This window comes from Littorina saxatilis, linkage group LG2 (assembly GCF_037325665.1).
Source record: "Littorina saxatilis isolate snail1 linkage group LG2, US_GU_Lsax_2.0, whole genome shotgun sequence".
Taxonomy (NCBI): Eukaryota; Metazoa; Mollusca; class Gastropoda; order Littorinimorpha; family Littorinidae; genus Littorina; species Littorina saxatilis.
Window position 1 is genome coordinate 74,565,753 of NC_090246.1, and position 20,273 is coordinate 74,586,025.

Genomic DNA, 20,273 nt, shown 5'->3' on the forward strand with positions numbered 1-20,273 from the left:
AACGTTCATGCATTTCCTTGTCCCCTATAGAATTCATTTGTCGCATAAAGATGAACTGAAACCAATTCTTCAATATATATGTACATATTTTTGTTCTCTTGGGCAAACACTGACAACACAAAATTCTTCACATGTAAATGTAACATTCACAAATCTACATCTCGCTACGTGCGATCACCATCAGCCCACGTGCAATTGGTATCATATGGGTTTTTGTTCACCCTCCTCACATGTATTTTAAATACCCAATTACAGAAGAAAATATCTTTTAAGCCATACGATGCTCTGAAAGAGAATTTTCAACAACTGTTTTTTAAACAGGGCTACTGGTATTAATTAACGAGCTCGCACACACTGCACGCACGCCCGCATGCATGCTCGCTCGCACACACACAGACACACATACGTACACACACACACACACACACACACACACACACACACACACACACACACACACACAAACACACTCACACACAACAACAATAACAACATTTAAGTCTACATTGCTCAACAAAATCTTTATTTTACACACACCTTTATAAACAAAAATTGTAACAGAAAAGTACAAAATATGCCTGGATTGTTATCACTGTGTTTGTGTTCACGCGGCTATCATATAGAACCCTAGTAGGGTTTGGCAGTTAAAAACAAGTCGCGTAAGGCGAAATAACAACATTTAGTCAAGCTGTCGAACTCACAGAATGAAACTGAACGCACTGCTTTTTTCACCAAGACCACATAGTCGTAGTTTCGTCAGTCCACCGCTCGTGGCAAAGGCAGTGAAATCGACAAGCCATGCAGAATAGTGCGGTAGTGGTCGCGCTGAGCAGGATAACACGCTTTTCAGTATGTCTATTCTTTTTAGCTTACTGAGTTTGTTTTTAATCCAAACATATCATATCTATATGTTTTTGGAATCAGGGACCGACAAGAAATAAGATGAAATTGTTTTTAAATCGATTTCGGACAATTAATTTTAATCATAATTTTCATATTTTTAATTTTCAGAGCTTGTTTGTAATCCAAATATAACATATGTATATGTTTTTGGAATCAGACAATGACGAAGAATAAGATGAAATTGTTTTTGGATCGTTTAATAAAAAATAATTTTAATTACAAGTTTCCGACTTTTAATGACCAAACTCATTCATTAGGTTTTAAGCCACCAAGCTGAAATGCAATACCAAAGTCCGGCCTTCGTCGAGTATTGCTTGGCCAAAATTTCAATCAATTTGATTGAAAAATGAGGGTGTGACAGTGCTGCCTCAACTTTTACAAAAAGCCGGATATGACGTCATTAAAGGTATTTATCGAGAAAAAAAACACGTCCGGGGATATAATTCCCAGGAACTCTCATGTCAAATTTCATAAAGATCGGTCCAGTAGTTTAGTCTGAATCGCTCTACACACACACACGCACAGACAGACAGACAGACAGACACACACACACACACACACACACACACACACACACACACACACACACATACACCACGACCCTCGTCTCGATTCCCCCTCTATGTTAAAACATTTAGTCAAAACTTGACCAAATGTAAAACAAGTCGCGTAAGGCGAAATTACTACATTTAGTCAAGCTGTGGAACTCACAGAAGGAAACTGAACGTAGTCCGCCGCTAGTGCAAAACGCAGTGAAAGTGACGAGCCTGTTTGGCGCGGTAGCGATTGCGCTGTGCTTCATTGCACGCTTTACTGTACCTCTCTTCGTTTTAACTTTCTGAGCGTGTTTTTAATCCAAACATATCATATCTATATGTTTTTGGAATCAGGAACCGACAAGGAATAAGATGAAATAGTTTTTAAAACGATTTCGGAAATTTAATTTTGATCATAATTTTTATATTTTTAATTTTCAGAGCTTGTTTTTAATCCAAATATAACATATGTATATGTTTTTGAAATCAGACAATGACGAAGAATAAGATGAAATTGTTTTTGGATCGTTTAATAAAAAAATAATTTTAATTACAAATTTCCGATTTTTAATGACCAAACTCACTCATTAGTTTTTAAGCCACCAAGCTGAAATGCAATACCAAACCCCGGCCTTCGTCGAAGATTGCTTTGCCAAAATTTCAATCAATTTAATGGAAAAATGAGGGTGTGACAGTGCCGCCTCAACTTTTACAAAAAGCCGGATATGACGTCATCAAAGGTATTTATCGAAAAAATGAAAAACACGTCCGGGGATATCATACCCAGGAACTCTCATGTCAAATTTCATAAAGATCGGCCCAGTAGTTTAGTCTGAATCGCTCTACACACACACACACACAGACAGACACACACACACACACACACACATACACCACGACCCTCGTCTCGATTCCCCCCTCTATGTTAAATCATTTAGTCAAAACTTGACTAAATGTAAAAAGAGACACCTGCTTACCGTTTGAAATAAACAGGGCGGCCAAAAATTGATCTCATAATATTCCAGGATTTTGCCTTCACTCAAGCATGGCGCCATCTTATCAAAATATTATTCAAAATGGAGAATTCACGTCGCTGGCTGTTGTTGTTGTTTATTGATTTGACAACTTCATGCTTATGACTCGGACGCAATTCTAACAGAGACGGATGTTCGTTAGTTGCACGTGGACTGCTATAGGGATAGGAATGCTTCTGAGCTGTAAGATTTAGGTGCAACATGCAACAATTACTATGGTAAGAAGTAGTATAATTACATATCACTTACAATAACTGACAAAGTTAAGTTCCAAAACAAACATTTAAGTTTTGTAAAACTATTCAACTAAATAATGACAAAAAAGGGTTAGTTTTGGACCGTTTAATTATAGACAAAAGTAAACATATTTTACTACTACGTTGACCTAACAATATTTGAAATGGACGGACATACACTTAATAATGAGACAATGAAAGGAACTTAGCTCAGCAGGCGTTGACTTGTCAAAGTCAAGATGGCGAGAGTCGAAGGGAATTGATAATGGTAACGTCAACAGTCTATCTCTGTTTTGAATTTTGTTTGTAATTTACAGTACAGAGAAAAGTTGAATCAAATCCGATCCAAACATAACCTTGGTTTTAAAACAAATGGGCAAGGAACAAAATACATTGGGGAAAAAAGGAATACTACAGAATAAAACAGAAAAAGAACAGACCAGCTGACTTACCGTGAGCAGCAAAAGGCAAAGGGAAAAAACTGTCATAGTTTGCTACTAGCAATCTCAAAGCTTATTGCTAAAAGTCAGCAGACTCCCTGGACCCATACCAAACAATACAGAAGCGCAGTAAGAAACACTGTTTTTATGCGATGTAAGCTGTTTTCGGTGGTTCTCCGTCTTCACCAAATATGCTCACATTCAATTTGCCTGACTGAGCTATTATTGAAAATATTGTGCTTACAGAATTTTTATCTCTGAGTTTCATATTCCAACGTTATTTACGAGCAAAATATGAATGCAACTGATTGATAAGTTATGTTTCGTTCATAAACCTATGCTGTTTGTTTCTTTTGTTTTCATTTTGGAACGTTACTCGTATCCGTTACGGATTTTTCTTTTTATTTGATAGATCTTATATCAGACAAATTATATTTTCATCAGTAAAAACACTCCCGTTTTCCTTCTATTATGGGTATATGTTGCCTGCCTGTCGAATCGCCTAGGTCATTTAAACATGTCGTCATCGGCATCCATCGGGGGATCCGTAACTAGTTCCATTGATTCTGTCAGCGATGTCATATACAAAATATACTCTGTATTCGCTCTATAGGTTCCTGAATTTCCAAGCACGCAGAGGCCAGGGGTGATGTTCTCTTTGACCGTTTTTTCAATCGCCAAGCCGACGCAGCCGGAAGTCACAAGACACTGCTTTACGCATGCGCCGAAACTCGTGACAGAGACATTTGCCAGGATGTTTTGGCTTGTGAAGATGGCTGGGGTTGGAATTGTCTTGAGTGGAACGCAGATTTCTTCAACAGGTCCGATTTTACCTGCGTGGGGGAACAAAATAGCGGATTGTCAAAATAGAGAGTGAGCGTTGAACTTTCCTCCCTTCCACCATAAACCATCTTGTGCACTACCACACATCTTTCCATACGATTACATGAGACATATCTTTCCACTTGAACACATACCATAAAAAAAGAAAAAGAAGTGAACAGCCTGCCTGCTGCCTGAAGAATTAAAAAAAAAGTCTGATACATTTTCGCACCTTGACACATCAATCAATCAATCAATCAATGACGCTTATATCGCGCATATTCCGTGGGTACAGTTCTAGGCGCTCTGCAGTGATGCCGTGTGAGATGAAATTTTATACGGCCAGTAGATTGCAGCCATTTCGGCGCATATTTACCTTTCACGGCCTATTATTCCAAGTCACACGGGTATATGTAGACAATTATTAACTGTGCCTAAGCAATTTTGCCAGGAAAGACCCTTTTGTCAATCGTGGGATCTTTAACGTGCACACCCAATGTAGTGTACACGGGGGGAGGATTCGGACACCGAAGAGAGTCTGCACACAAAGTTGACTCTGACATAAATTTCGAACCTGGGATCGAACTCACGCTGACAGCGGCCAACTGAATACAAATCCAGCGCGCTACCAACTGAGCTATATCCCCGCCCCTGTGTCAGTTACGAAAGTAGTTCTTCAAGAAATGTCCACTCTGCGCAGAAAACAGCGAGGCGCAGTTTGGTAAGTGTGCACGTGCAAAGATGATCTTATCTCACCTCACGTAACGCTTAGACTGATCAATGGCTATTTATACTCTTCCAAAGAAGTTAAGATCCGGTCAAAAATGTTATTAACAGCTATTGTGTTTTCAGCGTAGCAATAGGGTCCGATATTTAGACGAGACAAGTATAATGCCGACGAGTCGAAGACGAGTCGCATTATACTTGTTCGAGTCTAAATATCGGACCCTATTGCTACGCTGAAAATACAATAGCGATTATATAGCTGTTCTGACCTTGATTTGTTGTTCCAAACTTACAAAATGACAGTTTTTGCGTCGATGCGTTGATCTCAGGTTTTGATAGCAGACGCCGTTTCTTATGCGCATTAGTTTTGCGCAGGCGCCACACTGACTTTGGAGAAAAAAAACTCGATTTGACAACACAGCTGTTAAACAGCTTTTTATCAGTTCATTCGTATACAACAAAAAGAAGTTTGCGTTTTTTTTTATTTTGAACAAGACTACTTATGAAGAAGACCGCCGGGCCAAAACACAACATCAACAGAAGACTAGAAACAACTGAAGAACTAGGATGCAACAAGGGGAGGAGAAGAGAACAGCTAATCCGTACAACGTGAGCAGACGGCACGAAGTTTTCAGTTTGAGTGAATGGCATTTATACTTGTCTCGTCATGAAGCGAATTTTTCAACCTCAGTTTTAAACGACAACACGAATGTTAGCGTCATGGGTTGTACATCAATATTTCAGAGGGGAAGTGGGGTATTTAGTGTGGAGTTACGAGATAAGAAAAGCCGAATGAGAAAGTTTGTGTCAGTCGGCAACTGCGCTCACAAAAACGGCTGTTCCGTTTTACTCCCCTGTTTGTACTACATCTTTCGACTTTGGGAATTTTGTGGTGTTTACGGACAGAAAATAATTGGTTTAGTCCTGTTTCACAGGGAAGTTAGCAGAAAAGGGTATGCTATCGACATTTGTAAAGCTGAAAAACATTCCCGAGAAGAATCTCAAGTCGTCAGTGTATGTTGTTGTCGACTGAAACATCGTGTGGTACAGATGGGTAAACCGGAACCATGCGTCTTTGTTATTGCCAATATGCTTTTGGATATTGGCAAAAATGGCCGACTTCCGTAGCAATATGCTTTGATGATCGGAAGAGACCATCCAATCACAGCCCCCGAATTCCCCCACGTGTCCATCAGAATAGCTATATACAATCTTTAAAAAGAACAAATGCTTCAATCAAAGGGGATATAATTTAATTTAAACTTGCCTTTTTTAGAATTACCAAAACGGCGGTGAATGTTGCTTTAGAAAAAAAAAATTGGCCGACAGTTGTATTGCGCTATGCGAAACACTTGAAAAATATCTCAACGACGACATCATTTAACGGGATAGCTCACCGGAACCAAAAAGCGGAGCCGGTTGTGTTGCCAAAAAGGGAAGAGTAGTTGTGGGCTGTTGACCAGTTGACGAGAAGCTGGGAGGGGAGCTGGGAGGTCCAGTGGAGAACGGTGTTGTCCTCGGTTGTTCGGTGTTGGGTAGGATTCCCCAAGTTGTCTGTACTGTTGTCAAATACACCGAACGAAAGGTATCTTTATAATTATGTGCAGAACCGCACAAACACACACACACACACACACACACACACGCACGCACGCACGCATGCACGCACGCACACACACACACACAAACACACACACACACACAAACACACACACATACGCTTGCACACACTTACGCACGCACGCTTGCACACACACACACGCACGCACACACACGCGCGCACACACGTACACACACACACGCATGCGCGCGCACGTTCACATAACACACACAGACACACACTGACTCACACACACACACACACACTGACACGCGCGCGCGCGCACACACACACACGATATGAAGACAACAACAATGTTAATGATGTCAACGATAACATCATTTGACAGCATAGCTTACCAGGCGTAGGAGTAGGCGTTGTTGTGGTTCCCTCAGCTTTCTTTGCTGTTGTCAAATAAAGAAAAAAAAAGTATTATATACATTGAATGATGTGAGTACGTCTGTCTGTGTGTCTATCTGTCTCTCTGTTGTTGTTGTTGTTGTTGTTGTTGTTGTTGTTGTTGTTGTTGTTGTTGTTGTTCTTCTTCTTTTTCTTCTTGTTCTTGTTCTTCTTCTTGTACATGGCTAACGAGACAATCCTCCCCATAATCATCCATTTTGACCCGAGTTAAACAACAACATCGCAAAGCTACGTTATGGGCAAGGGGCATAAACCAAGACAATATTATTCGGCGTGCACATTGCAAATATTGCATAGATGTATTGATTTATCGCTTCCTTTTGTTTGAATTTTAACATGAATGTAATGTAACTTTACCTCAAAAGTCCGAATGAGTGCAAGAGACATGCAGATAAAATCGCAGCTTAATCAACATGTAAATAGCTAATGTAGCCATTTAAGTTAAAAAGAAAAGTTTACAGTTTTGCATTGAACGACAAACCCTTTTGTTGTTTTCTGAAATGTTCATTTCATGTTTTCACATTTTGATGAAACTGGTAACGGGTAACGTCATCAAATCTAGTTTTTACGTCACGCGTTTGCCAAGATCTGCTGTCTTGGTGGGAGCAAAACAACGTATGCATTTGGAACATTGGAGAAAAAAGTGAGTCACGGGTGACGCAATATCTACAAGTACACGTACAGGTCTTTGCTACACGTTCGACCATCTAGAACACTGTAATATCCCACGTAACCCCCCAATGTATCGGTTTCCCTCGTATTGCATGGTGTAAAGCCGAGCGGTGGTAGCTTCACGGAAACAATACCTGTCTGTGTCTGCGCCTAAGATGTTACCGTGCATGTGTTTCTAAAAGACATTTGTCAGGATGGCATTCAAACCACACGCACCAGACGAGCAGACGAACAGAATACTTCTGACAACAAAATGTAAAATCAACAAGAGTGTAGTAAGATTTCAAATTGTAATCAGACCAAAACAACAATCATAAAACATACATGGGTTCTTCCATAGAAAATATATCTATAAAGAATCTAGGTTGGCTTTAATACAGTCTTTCCTTCTATACTAACAAATAAAATCTAAATCTTTAAACTGCTGAAAAATCGGGCATGACCCGTAGGTACCCTGGCAACCTAACTTACTCTCAAAAACAAAACCTAAGTCCTAATCTGCAGGAAAAATTGGGCAGGGGTTCGGGGCCTGGACAAAATCGAGCGACGCCGCTCGATCACTGCTCGTTGGTTCACTATTGCTGGCTGGGACTGGAGCTGCGATTTGAGGACGTGGTCTATAAGGTCAGGTACTAAGGCACAAAGCACACGCAACTCCGGAAAGACACTGTCGAGCAGATGGCATAGGTTCCCGCACATTTTGCCCAACTCAATGTATCTTTCGGGGAGAGGCACCAAGCAGATAGGTTCCCGCACCTTTTGCCCAACTCAGTGTATCTCTCCCCTTGTGGTAGTTTTGATGACGCATGCTTCAGGCACTTATTCAGCACCCTACTCTCTCACACGTCTCCCGACCTCATGAGGACGCTGGCTTGTATAGCTAACGGGGCTTCCTCCCACGTCACCCTAGCGGGATCAATGAAAATCTCGCGGCAGCGCGGGAGCAAAAGGGAGGGGAGGTGGAGGGCTCCGAGCCTGCTGCCAACCTCCCTATTGACTGAAGTTAAATTCCTCAAATATACACAAAAGCTCTTCTATTAAGAAAACCCACATGAAAAATGATGTACAAACATATGTCCTTAAGCGACGAACCTTACAGCGTATCTGCAGATACCAAACACTTGTAGGTAAACAAAACCGCAGACGAACTACAAAACTTCCAATTGAGCAATTATGTTACACACAAAAATACTTCTTCTTTAATACACAAAACGTACGCTAGACGTTCATATCAAACGGCAAATCCATGCCCATAAAAAAACCACAAAAACGCTGCGTGCTCAAAGCAACAACGTCAACAACGGCCATTGCCATTACAAAAACGTCGGCACACACCGGTTTCATCCGTCTTTATACATTCGCATTAGCCACATATATGATTAACATAGCGCCTACATTCTACTGAATAAATGAATACATGTATTGAATATACGAATGAAAGGGATACCGAGGAAAAGAATGGCAAAATAAAATAGAGAGAGAGAGAGAGAGAGAGAGAGAGAGAGAGAGAGAGAGAGAGAGAGAGAGAGAGAGAGAGAGAGAGAGAGAGAGAGAGAGAGTATGCGTTTGTGAGTATAGCAGCAGGAAACGTCAAGCCCAGTAATCAACAAACAAAAGAAGGGGGTGGAAAACGAAAGAGAGGGTAAAAAGAACACGCCCCTCTTAACTAAACCTTCATAAAAACTGACTGTAAAACTTAACAAAGATGGTCCTAAAACAAAAAAGGACGTTATGTGTTGTATCCAAAAACGATGTGATTAAAACATTACAAGAAAAGGTAGGGCAAAAAAGATCCTAAAATCTCCAAATCGAATCATTTCCTATAGCTACATTGGGGGGGGGGGGGGGGAGGGTAAAGTCCAGTTGCGGGAGGGGAGGGGGGACTAGAACAAAGGCCCCTCTGTGGTCAGTCGGCTTCTCAGGGCCAGCCAAGCTCGCCTCAGCAACACATGTGAAAGTAATTAACTCGCTCGGTACCGGAGTTTTGCTAAGGAATAGAGTAAAACTCCAATTTGGCTGCCCAAAAGTTGTCAGCTTAAAATGACCTACTTTCTCTGCTCAACGCACGGGCTATTCGTACTGTATCTCCTCTTGTACACTTACAAGGCTCCTATGGGGAAAATAACTGGGACAGGCTGATCTTTCTTAACCCAGTGTGGGATTTTTAGTGGGGCGACCACCCCCAACCCAGCGCGTCCCCGGGTGGGGGATAGGGGAACGGTCTTCAGATATGGAGATCAGCCGCTTGCGGCCGCGGACCAAACTGGCGGTGTTTCCTACCAGGGCGGAGTGGGGTAGCAGGCGGCACTGCTACCCCCTTGGAAATGCTCCATCGTCCATTGACGGGACTCATCTAATGTGATTAATGGCGCATTAAAACCCTAGCTCCGGGTGGGATCCCGGCAAATCCTCCCCCCTGTACTCTCAGGGTAGGACGTACGGGCCATGAGCTAATTAGGGTGAGGTAACCCCGACAGAAAACCCCGAATGCTGAAGACGGAGGACCCGGGCCGCACGGCGCATTCTAACAAACCACGGGCACACGCGCTTACGCAAATGATGACACAATCAACCAGCACAGATGGAAATGGCGCTCGCCCATTGAGGACCCCCCAGGGTGGAGCAGCGTCGGGTCCCATGCCTCAAAGGGACCCAGCCCCAACTACTGGAGGTCCCTCCCGTCCGTCTTGTCACGCCAGGAGACGCGGGAGGAGAGTGACTGGCACCACCACAACCAGGAAGAAACCCAGTCAGCAGCGACCTTTTCAGGTCATGCACTGGAACGCAGAAAGTATCCTGAACAAGAAGACAGAGTTGGAGCATATCCTGCATGAGAAGAACATCAACATCTGCTGTATTCAGGAGACGCACCTGACACCCCAAAAGTCCTTCAAAGTGAGAGGCTACCAGTGCCTTAGGTCCGACAGAACAGACCGAAGCAAGGGAGGAATCCTGACCCTCATCAGGAACAACATCAATGCCTGTTTGATAGAAACGCACATGGAGGACTCCGAATATCAGGTGATTCTAATCCAGACAAAGACAGCAGAATTCCATCTTGTCAACTTCTACTGCCCCAATAATAGATACCTCGCCCTTAACACGATCCCCGCAAAGGCCTCCAACTTCATCGTGGTGGGTGACTTCAACAGTCATTCACAGAGTTGGGGATATGACCACTTGGATCGGAGAGGAGAAGAGGTGGAGAACTGGCAGGACGACAAAGGTCTCATCCTTTTGAACAGTCCCTTTGACTGCCCTACATTCTACTCCAGAAGATGGCACACTACATCAAGTCCTGACCTAGCCTTCTGCACGGAAGACATGCACCAGCTAACCAGCAGAGAGGTCGGAGAACAGCTAGGTGGAAGTGACTATCGGCCAGTCTTTTTGACCCTGGGCATGGAGTCCTGCACTGAAGCTTCCTTCCCACGGTGGAACTACAAAAGAGCGAACTGGTTCCTCTTTAGACATCGCACCAGCGAACTCACTAAAGACATCAGATTCGAGGGTCGAGACATCAACATTGTGGCGAAGGACTTCAACATGAGCATCCTCAGAGCAGCGCGTGAGTCCATTCCCAGGGGTGCCAGGAGAGATTATAAGCCCTACTGGAGCAATGAATTGCAGGAACTGGATGATGATCTGGCAGACGCCAGAAGGGAAGCAGAAGTCAACCCGTCACAAAACAACAACATCCGCCTCCAGGAAGCCAAAGCCAAATTTCTCAAGAAGAAGCTACAGGCAAGACGGAGAAGCTGGCAAGAGAAAACAAGCTCTCTGAACCTTGAGAAGGATGGCAGAAAGCTCTGGAGGCTTACCAAGCAGTTGAATGATGAGAACACCAGCAGAGGAAAGATCACATTAGAAGAGAACGGGAAGGTGCTAACTGGAAAGCATGCTGCCAACCAATTTGCTGAAAGCTATGCAGCTGAGAGCAACCTCCATGTTAGCCCCGAGAAACAGAGAGAAGCAAGAAGAGAGACAAGAGAGAGACCTGCCAGACAGTCGACAGTGGACGTCATGAGTCAACCACTCACACTCCACGAGCTGCACTCAGCTCTGAAAAAGTTAAAGGCGAAGAGGTCCCCTGGCCCAGACGGCATCACCAACGAGATGCTAACCCACCTTGGTAGTGCAGCAGAGAACAAGCTACTCGAGGTCTTCAACAGCAGCTGGCAAGAAGGATCGCTACCACAACTCTGGCGAGAAGCGATCATGATCCCCATCTTAAAAAAAGGGAAGGATCCAAAGAAGGCCACCAGCTATCGCCCAATCAGCCTCACCAGCTGTGTTGTGAAGACCCTGAAGAGAATTGTGAACGAGCGCCTAAGGTGGTACCTGGAATCCAGGAACCTCCTCGCCCCTGAACAAGCTGGATTCCGACAGTTCCGCAGCACTGAAGATCAGGTCACTTACCTGGCGCAAGAAGTTGAAGATGCCTTTCAGGAACAGAAGCTGGTCTTCGTCACCTGGATAGATCTTCAGAAGGCCTTTGACAAGGTCTGGAAAGATGGACTCCTTGTAAAACTGCTGAGGAAAGGCGTGTCCAGCAACACGTACCAGTGGATTCGCTCCTACATCTATAACCGCAGGGCAAGAGTTAACGTCGACCAGACCAAAAGCAAGAAGTTCCTCCTTCGTCATAGCGTCCCTCAGGGCGGAGTCCTCTCCCCCACACTCTTCCTTCTCTTCATCGACGATCTGGTATCTGAGATGCCCAAGGGGATCAAAGCTGCTCTCTACGCAGACGACCTTGTGATCTGGTGCAAGGAGGAGCACGCAAGTACTGCCACCTACAGAATGCAGCAAGCGGCAGATAGACTGAACGCATTGGCAGAAGATTGGTGCGTCTCCATCGACAAGGAGAAATCCTCCATCACCCTATTCACACTGTCGCCAAAGCAGAAAGCCGGAACCATTAGGCTTGGTGGAACTCCTCTGAGAGAGGATGAAGAAGCAACGTACCTTGGTGTCACCTTTGATAGACGGCAGACCTGGAAACCACACATTGCACAGGCAGAGACGAAGGCCCGGCGCAAGCTAGCCATACTCAGGAAGCTGGCAGGTACCACCTGGGGAGCGAACGAGAAGATACTGAAGACAGTATACTAGGGAACAATCAGACCCCACCTCTAGTACGGCTCCACAGCGTGGTCAACCTCAGCCAAGACAAACCTGCAGACCCTCGACCGTGTGCAAAACCAGGCCCTCCGACTCATCACTGGTGCAATGAAATCCACGCCCGTCAAGGAAACGGAGAAGCTTACCATCATCCAACCCCTCTGTCAGAGAAGAGAAGCCAAGACTATGGTACAGGCCGAGAAGCTCAAGTGCCTACCCGACCACCCCATGAAGCACAGACTGAGCAACCTCACCAAGAACCGGCTCAAACGGAGCAGTTTTGTACACGAGAGCAAGAGACTTTCTCGACAGTACAGGGAAGTCCTCCCACAGAACACTCTACCTCTGACTCAAGAAGAAGAGGAAACCCCCAAGGCAACAGAGAAACCAGGCATCCAGATCTGCACCAGTGTTCCACATGTTACCTCAGGAGAAGATCAGAATGACACAGCTCGACAGGCACTCACCTTAGCCCTGATCGACGAACAGTACCCAAAAGAGGCGTGGATCCATGTATACACCGATGGATCAGCAACTAACGCCGTGCTCAATGGCGGTGCTGGCATTCTGATCCAGTTCCCTGGGGGACATACAGCTACATCCAGCGTTGCCACTGGCAAACACTGCACAAACTATAAAGCAGAAGCAGAAGCTCTCATGCAGGCCGCCTCCTTGGTTCAGGACTCCGCAGACCCTTGCTACCAAGTTGTCTTCCTCTCGGACGCCCTTTCAGTCCTTCAGGCCCTAGAGAACGACAAACTCCCACAGCTGGCCAAAGCATTACAGATGGTCAGACAAACCAGAAGAGTTGTCCTCCAGTGGATACCAGCACACTGTGGGATACCAGGAAATGAAAGGGCAGATTAGCTGGCGAAAGAAGGAGCCGTGGAAGACCAACCTGAAAACAGTGTCAGCTTTAGTGAGCAGTAGACAATCATCAAGGCATTGATGAGGCCAAGGACAAACAGAGATGACTACCACACAATGTCCAGAGAGCAGCAAGTCAACCTCATCAGGCTGCGTACTGGCTATAACAGGCTCAATGCTCACATGCACCGAAAGTTCAAGCTGGCGCCATCACCAACCTGTGCCTGCGGTCAAGAAGACAAAACAGCGGAGCACATCTTACAGCGATGTCCCTTACTAGACGAGGAACGAAAAGAAGTGCACGGCCGTCACCAACTCCCTTGCAGACCAAACTATACGGCAGTCGACAGGAGTTGGAGAAAACGACAACATTTATCACCAGTGCTAGACTAATCGTGTAACCTCTGCGAACGCCAAGAAGAAGAAGATGGGGAAAATAAGAGATACCAAAAAAAGTTATGTGCACTGCAGTTTTCTCCACACATGGCAAATACCATTCTGTCAAATGCCTAAAGATTTGCATTACTTACCTGTGTCATCACGGAGAGTAAAGAGATTTACACAAAAGAAGAATGTTATTGCAAAGCGCTTTTCGAGTTTGTGAACTCATTTCGAACAAGAATGTTGTTGCTAAGGGAACAAATAATCTGTCGTCAAACAATCATACATGTGAGACTGCTCAAAGTGAGCCCCATTTGATGAAATTAACCTTTAACCTTGCTAAACTCAGGCATTTGAATTGTTTTTCAAAATCTTACGGTTGTTACTTGATTTTCGGTTGAAGTAAAGAGAAAACATGAGCGTTTATGAAAACATCAACTTGTTTGGTTCACATTCATCAGCATACCAGGCTGTGTGTATTAAAAGCAAAACTGGCGGTGGTAGATATCACATTTTTATCTTTGTTGTTGATCGCCCTGAATAATGTGATGTTTTGTTTTATAAGTTGCAATATCTCCTACATTTCACACAAGCAGCATTACTAATACTCCACACAGAACATCTTTCTATTTAATGAAAACAGAATTCATTACTTACCAAATAGAAAGATGAAGAGTAGGCACCCAAGCTGTCCAATACTCATGAACTTCGCCATCTTCTGGTTTATCTGTAACATATGGTACAAAATGTTGAACTTTGGTTTCACAACGGATTTAAAAACGTGGGGTAGGGGGGATGACGAGGTGTAAAGGGCTGTCAAAAGCAAGTATCTATCTTGGTAAAGTAAAGTGAATTTCTGCGTGGTACGATAATTGAGTTGCAGGGCTATTGTTCTTTCTCTTTTTCTTTCGTTCTTCCTTCTTTTCTTTCTTCCTTTCCGATCTTTCTTTATTGCTGTCTTTCCTTATCTTTCTATGATTCTTTTTTTTCTTGCTTGTTGTATTTCTTGAGGGCTTTCTTTCTCTGTTATTGTTCTTCTTTTTTACATTTAGTCAAGTTTCGAGACGAGGGTCGTGGTGTGTGTGTGTGTGTGTGTGTGTGTCTGTCTGTCTGTCTGTCTGTCTGTCTGTCTGTCTGTGCGTGTGTGTGTGTAGAGCGATTCAGAGTAAACTACTGGACCGATCTTTATGAAATTTTACATGAGAGTTCCTGGGTATGATATCCCCAGACGTGTTTTTAATTTTTTCGATAAATGTCTTTGATGACGTCATATCCGGCTTATTTTAAAAGTTGAGGCGGCACTGTCACACCCTCCTTTTTCAATCAATTTGATTGACATTTTGGCAAAGCAATCTTCGACGAAGGCCGGACTTTGGTATTGAATTTCAGCTTGGAGGCTTACAAATTAATTAATGACTTTGGTCATTAAAAATCTGAAAATTGTAATTACATTTTTTTTGTTTTAAACGATCCAAAACTACGTTCATCTTATTCTTCATCATTTTCTGATTCCAAAAACATATAAATATGTTATATTTGGATTAATAAAAACAAGCTCTGAAAATTAAAAATATAAAAACTATGATTAAAATTAAATTTCCGAAATCGATTTAAAAACAATTCCATCTTGTTTTCTTCTTTTTTTTCATGCGGCTTCTCTCTTTTCTCTTTCTTTCCTTCTTTCTTTCTTTCTTTCTTACTAATACCTCTAAACAAAGCTCCTGCAAAAATAATGGATGTACGGTAAATGTGTTTCTCTCCCGCCACTGTAAACCACACTACCACCGCCTAAAAATGATTACTTTTCCAAGTTGTAAATGGAATTTTTTTTTAACATTTTTACTTATTATTTATTTAAGCACAAGCACACTTATTGCTTTTTCAGAGTCACGGTTTATAGCCTATTACGTTATATAGCAATGGTGCTGCTGTGAAGTAGACTATGATATACCAACCTGCACTCAACTTGAAATGCCAGATTAAATTCAGTAGCAGGATCAGCCGAGAAAGAATGAAAGTTTTCACGACTGTTGCAGCTTAACTGCTAATTGGTTCACAGTTCCACTCTTGTAAAACTGGTTTTCCTCCACACACATGCACGCACGCATGCAGCACACACGCACACACACACACACCTCTGCCCCCTTCCCAAACACACAACCTCTGCCCCCCCTCCCACACACACACACACACACACACACACACACACGTTCGCACATTTCCTTGTCTCCTATTCAAAATCATTTGTTGTAAATGATGAACAGAAATCAATACTTCAGACAATAAGCTTATGTCAATATGTGTGGTTCTTTAGCACTGGCACCATAGATTTCGTTGAGATGAAATTATAACAATCACTAATACCAGAGACATAGAATGTATGTCTCTGCTAATACAAACGTCTCGCCACGTGTGACCACGATCAGTTCACGTGCACGTGGTGTGATATTTGCTCCATCCTCCACCTCCACTGACACCACCACAACCACCACCACCATCAGCAGCAGTAGCACAACCACCACCACCATCATTGTTATCGTCGTCCTCCTCCTTCCCCTCCTCCTCCTCCTCGTCATCATCATCAGCAGCAGAAGCAGCAGTAGCACAACCACCAGCCCCACCATCATCGTCGTTGTCGTCGTCGTCCTCCTCCTCGTCATCATCAGCAGCAGCTGCAGTAGCAGCAGCAGTGGTAGCAGCAGCTGCAGCATTGTCGTCGTCATCATCATCGTCGTCGTCATCGTCATCATCATCATCATCATCATCATCATGAACGACGTTCATTTAAATTGTGGTTAGAAGAAATAAAATAGAGAATTTTACTGTCCTACAGGCTAAATATTTCGCCTCCTAAAGACAAGATATGGGTTATATGATAATTCGAGTTTTACGCCCTCACGGCTTTTGATGAGATACACAAGTGTATGCGTGTTTTGGTGGTATCAGCCTCCCGCACTTATGGCAGAATGACCGAGGTCTTTTACGTGCCACTGTGGTGACACGGGGATGGGACATGGATACTGTCTCTGATTCTGCACATAAAGTTGACCTGTGTCCATCCCGGTGTAACACGAGAACATTACTCCCGCGAGATTTTTACTCCGGAGTAAAAATTTCGTACAAACATTTTACTCCCTTTACGAAAAAACTACTCCCCCATAACACGAGAAAATGACTTTCAACGACAGGTGTGTTCCGAGTCAACATTTCGGTCGAAAATGTTACTCCCCTGACGAATAAATAACGAATAAATTATTCCACCCTAACACGAGCAATTTACTGCTTACGCCAGGTGTACGCAACTTTTACTCCCCTGTCCCCTGTTAGTCTTGGTGGTGGAAGAGGTGGAGGGAGGGTATAGCGCGACATTTTTTTGCGCGAGATCACATATTGGCATTATCCCTTCGCCCCCATCCCATTTTCGCGTACGAGATTTTTACTGGAAGTAAAAAATTTGGGGAGTCACAATTTCGTGCCGGGAGTAATTTTTTCGTCGTACCTTGGGGAGTTCTTTTCTCGTACTAAAGGTGTACTCGGAGTAAGAATTTCGTACGAAATTTTTACTCCGGAGTAAAATTTTCCTGGAGTAAAACTGAATTTCGTGTTACACCGGCCCGGATTCGTGGTTAGAAGAGAAATAATCCATGTTTAAATAGGTGCAATGCGTTTACCACGATACCCTATAACACCCCCCCCCCCCCCCCCCCTTTCATTTGCATACGGAGAAATTTGTTAACTTGTTTCCGTAAAGTGTTAAACGGTGCTTTGAATTTTGAATAAATGATCAAATGAATATTTTCACAAACGTCTTGTCAGTGGACCTGAGCAAGCTGCGTTTCGATCACGTCACAGTCATTGACTAATTGATCATAATTATATTCAACCTTCCCCGTCTTTCTTTCTTTCTTTCTTTCTTTATTTGGTGTTTACCGTCGTTTTCAACCACGAAGGTTATATCGCGACGGGGAAAGGGGGGAGATGGGATAGAGCCACTTGTCAATTGTTTCTTGTTCACAAAAGCACTAATCAAAAAAACCTTCCCCGTATCATTGATCATATTTTGCACGTAGGCCCTACAGAAACGGAAACAAACATTTCTTTTGAATATCTGCGCGTCGGTCACTGAAGTTTCGATTTGTGAAATTCTCCAACCGTAAACTGTAGTCAGCCGGAAGCACTTCGCGATGAGTTTGTTCGTACTAAGTCGATTAGTTATTAATCAATACACGTTGATTCGTCACAAAACGGGGAACATTTATTTATTTAGGATAACAAATCGACCATACTTTGCGGCTCCAATTATTCGCACGACAAATTGAAGATGTTTTTGTTTTCAAGTGCGTGTCTAAGCGCGCCTGCTGAATCAATCATCGACAATGATGAACGAGTCGATACGTATCAGACGGTTTTGTCAAACTTAAAGGTATCTTCCTCCCCATGTAAACGGTCGTGTAATTTGTAAATCATCACGTGGCTAGCTCGTCCAAAGCCAGAGAAATACTGCTGCGAAACTTGGCAAGCGAGGGTTTTAAAGGCACACCAGGGGCGTCACACGCTATGAAAAAGTGGTGGGGCTATCAAACAATATCAAGGAATATTTACTTTACACTTACTTGAACGTGAAAAAGCAGCAGACACACCAAATCGGAACTTTCTGTCTCTATTGCAAAAGAAGAGCGTTATCGAGTTCTTTCCCTTTGAGGCTCTCTCTCTCTCTCTCTCTCTCTCACTCTCTCTCTCTCTCTCTCCTCTCTCTCTCTCCCTCTCTCTTTTTTTATTTTATTTTTTAGGGGGGAAAAAGTGGTGGGGCTCTAGCCCCATGGCCCCACCTGGATAAGACGCCCCTGCACACCCCTTCATTTGTAAACAGTTCGCCTCAGCGTCTCAGATCCGGAAAGGCTTTCACATGGGATAAGACCATCCCTTCACTTGGTTACATACCAAACAAGAGGCGAAGCCTTCAAGGCTCACGTAAGAAATAGACAAACAGTAACACAAACTCAATCACTCCGTCACACATACACACCCACACACACAGTAAGCTTAGGTGACACTGTGCAAGAAAGAGAGACACTAGATCTAGATCTGTCTGTGTCTGCATGTAGCCTACACTGTACTTACAGGGACACGACTGCCAAATAGTCTCGGCCCGCTCAAAATAACAATGACCGAGACCACACACACCACGCGAGAGAGAAAGACGACAGGGAGGCATGCCGTCATGATGCATTAATTGACGTCAAACACTTTTGACCGTGACGTAATCTTATGCGAGCTTTATCCATAGTCTTGGATAACCACTCACACATAGACTCGGAAATACACACACACACACGCACACACAGACAGACAAAGTTACGATCGCATAGGCTACACTTCGTGAGCCAAAAACGAACAGCCTGCGTGCACAGTAGTAATTATTTTAGTGAATTCATTGTCCACAACCATCGTCTCGATTCCCAGTCTACTGGAATACGCTCAGTCACAACTTGGCGAAATGTACACATCAAGTATTGCCGTTTCCTGTGCAGAGTGAGTGTGTGTTACTGAATTTATTTCGTTACTGACACCTATGTCAATAGACGATGTTCGGAAATAGCTCCGTCAGGTTCTGTGGGTCATGAAAGAGTGAATACCCTTGCCGTCTTTGATAGGACAAATACATTCACACGTGCTCCCGTGTTTCAGACACATCCCTCGCTGGTGATTGCATGGCCCCTACCAAGTTTGTCCTCGTAAAAGCTAGGGCATTCACACTTCTACAACCCATACAAACCCGACAGTTATTTTAAGAATTGGTCAATTAGCTTGGTGTGTGTCCAAGTCTTATCCAATGTGAAAAAGTCTGGATAGATCTGTGGTGGTCGGCGTGGTGGTTTACACGGAAGGAATGGATCCATAAAGGCATACTCCTCGTGAAAACAGTACGCCTGAGATCTTGTCAGGATTATACATGGGATAAGACCAGCCTTGTAACAAAACCCAACAGCTTGCTGTGGTGATTTAGAATAAAGTTGATGGTTTATTTTTCTAAAAGTCAGGTGTCTTTTACAAAATTAATTCATAACAAAAATCCCACTGCTCACAGTCTGCATCTTTCTCTCTCTTGTGTGTGCACACATACCAGCCTACTTCCTAGCAGCTGCAACGATGTCCCTGCCATTGTTGGACGAACCAGTTTCAGATATTGTCTCGCACACACACACACACACAAGGCAAGCATAGGGAAGACACATATGTTTATTCTTTTCATGAAAAACAAACATCACGTCACTCTACTGACAACCAAGATCAAATGCTGCAATAACCAGAAAACGTCCAACTAAACACAAAAACAACAGTACTGATTAAGCCACCCGTGTGCCATTTATTACCCACGTCAAAGTTCAAACATACAGGCAGTTCTCTTAAAAATAAAACATACTAAAGAATACCAGTTTTTGGTCAATTCTGTCTGTTTGTTTGTTTGTTTATTTGTTGCTTAACGTCCAGCTAAATTAATACCTACTGGA

General features: G+C 43.4%; 1 long non-coding RNA gene across 1 annotated transcript; it reads right to left on the reverse strand.

The window, feature by feature from the left end:
- Positions 1-502: 502 nt before the first annotated feature.
- LOC138959711 (uncharacterized) lies at positions 503-14,998 on the reverse strand. Its single transcript, XR_011453786.1, has 4 exons — positions 14,419-14,998; positions 6,657-6,701; positions 6,095-6,256; positions 503-3,982 (listed from the first exon to the last, which is right to left on the reverse strand). It is a non-coding gene; the product is annotated as an uncharacterized lncRNA (long non-coding RNA).
- Positions 14,999-20,273: the final 5,275 nt, after the last annotated feature.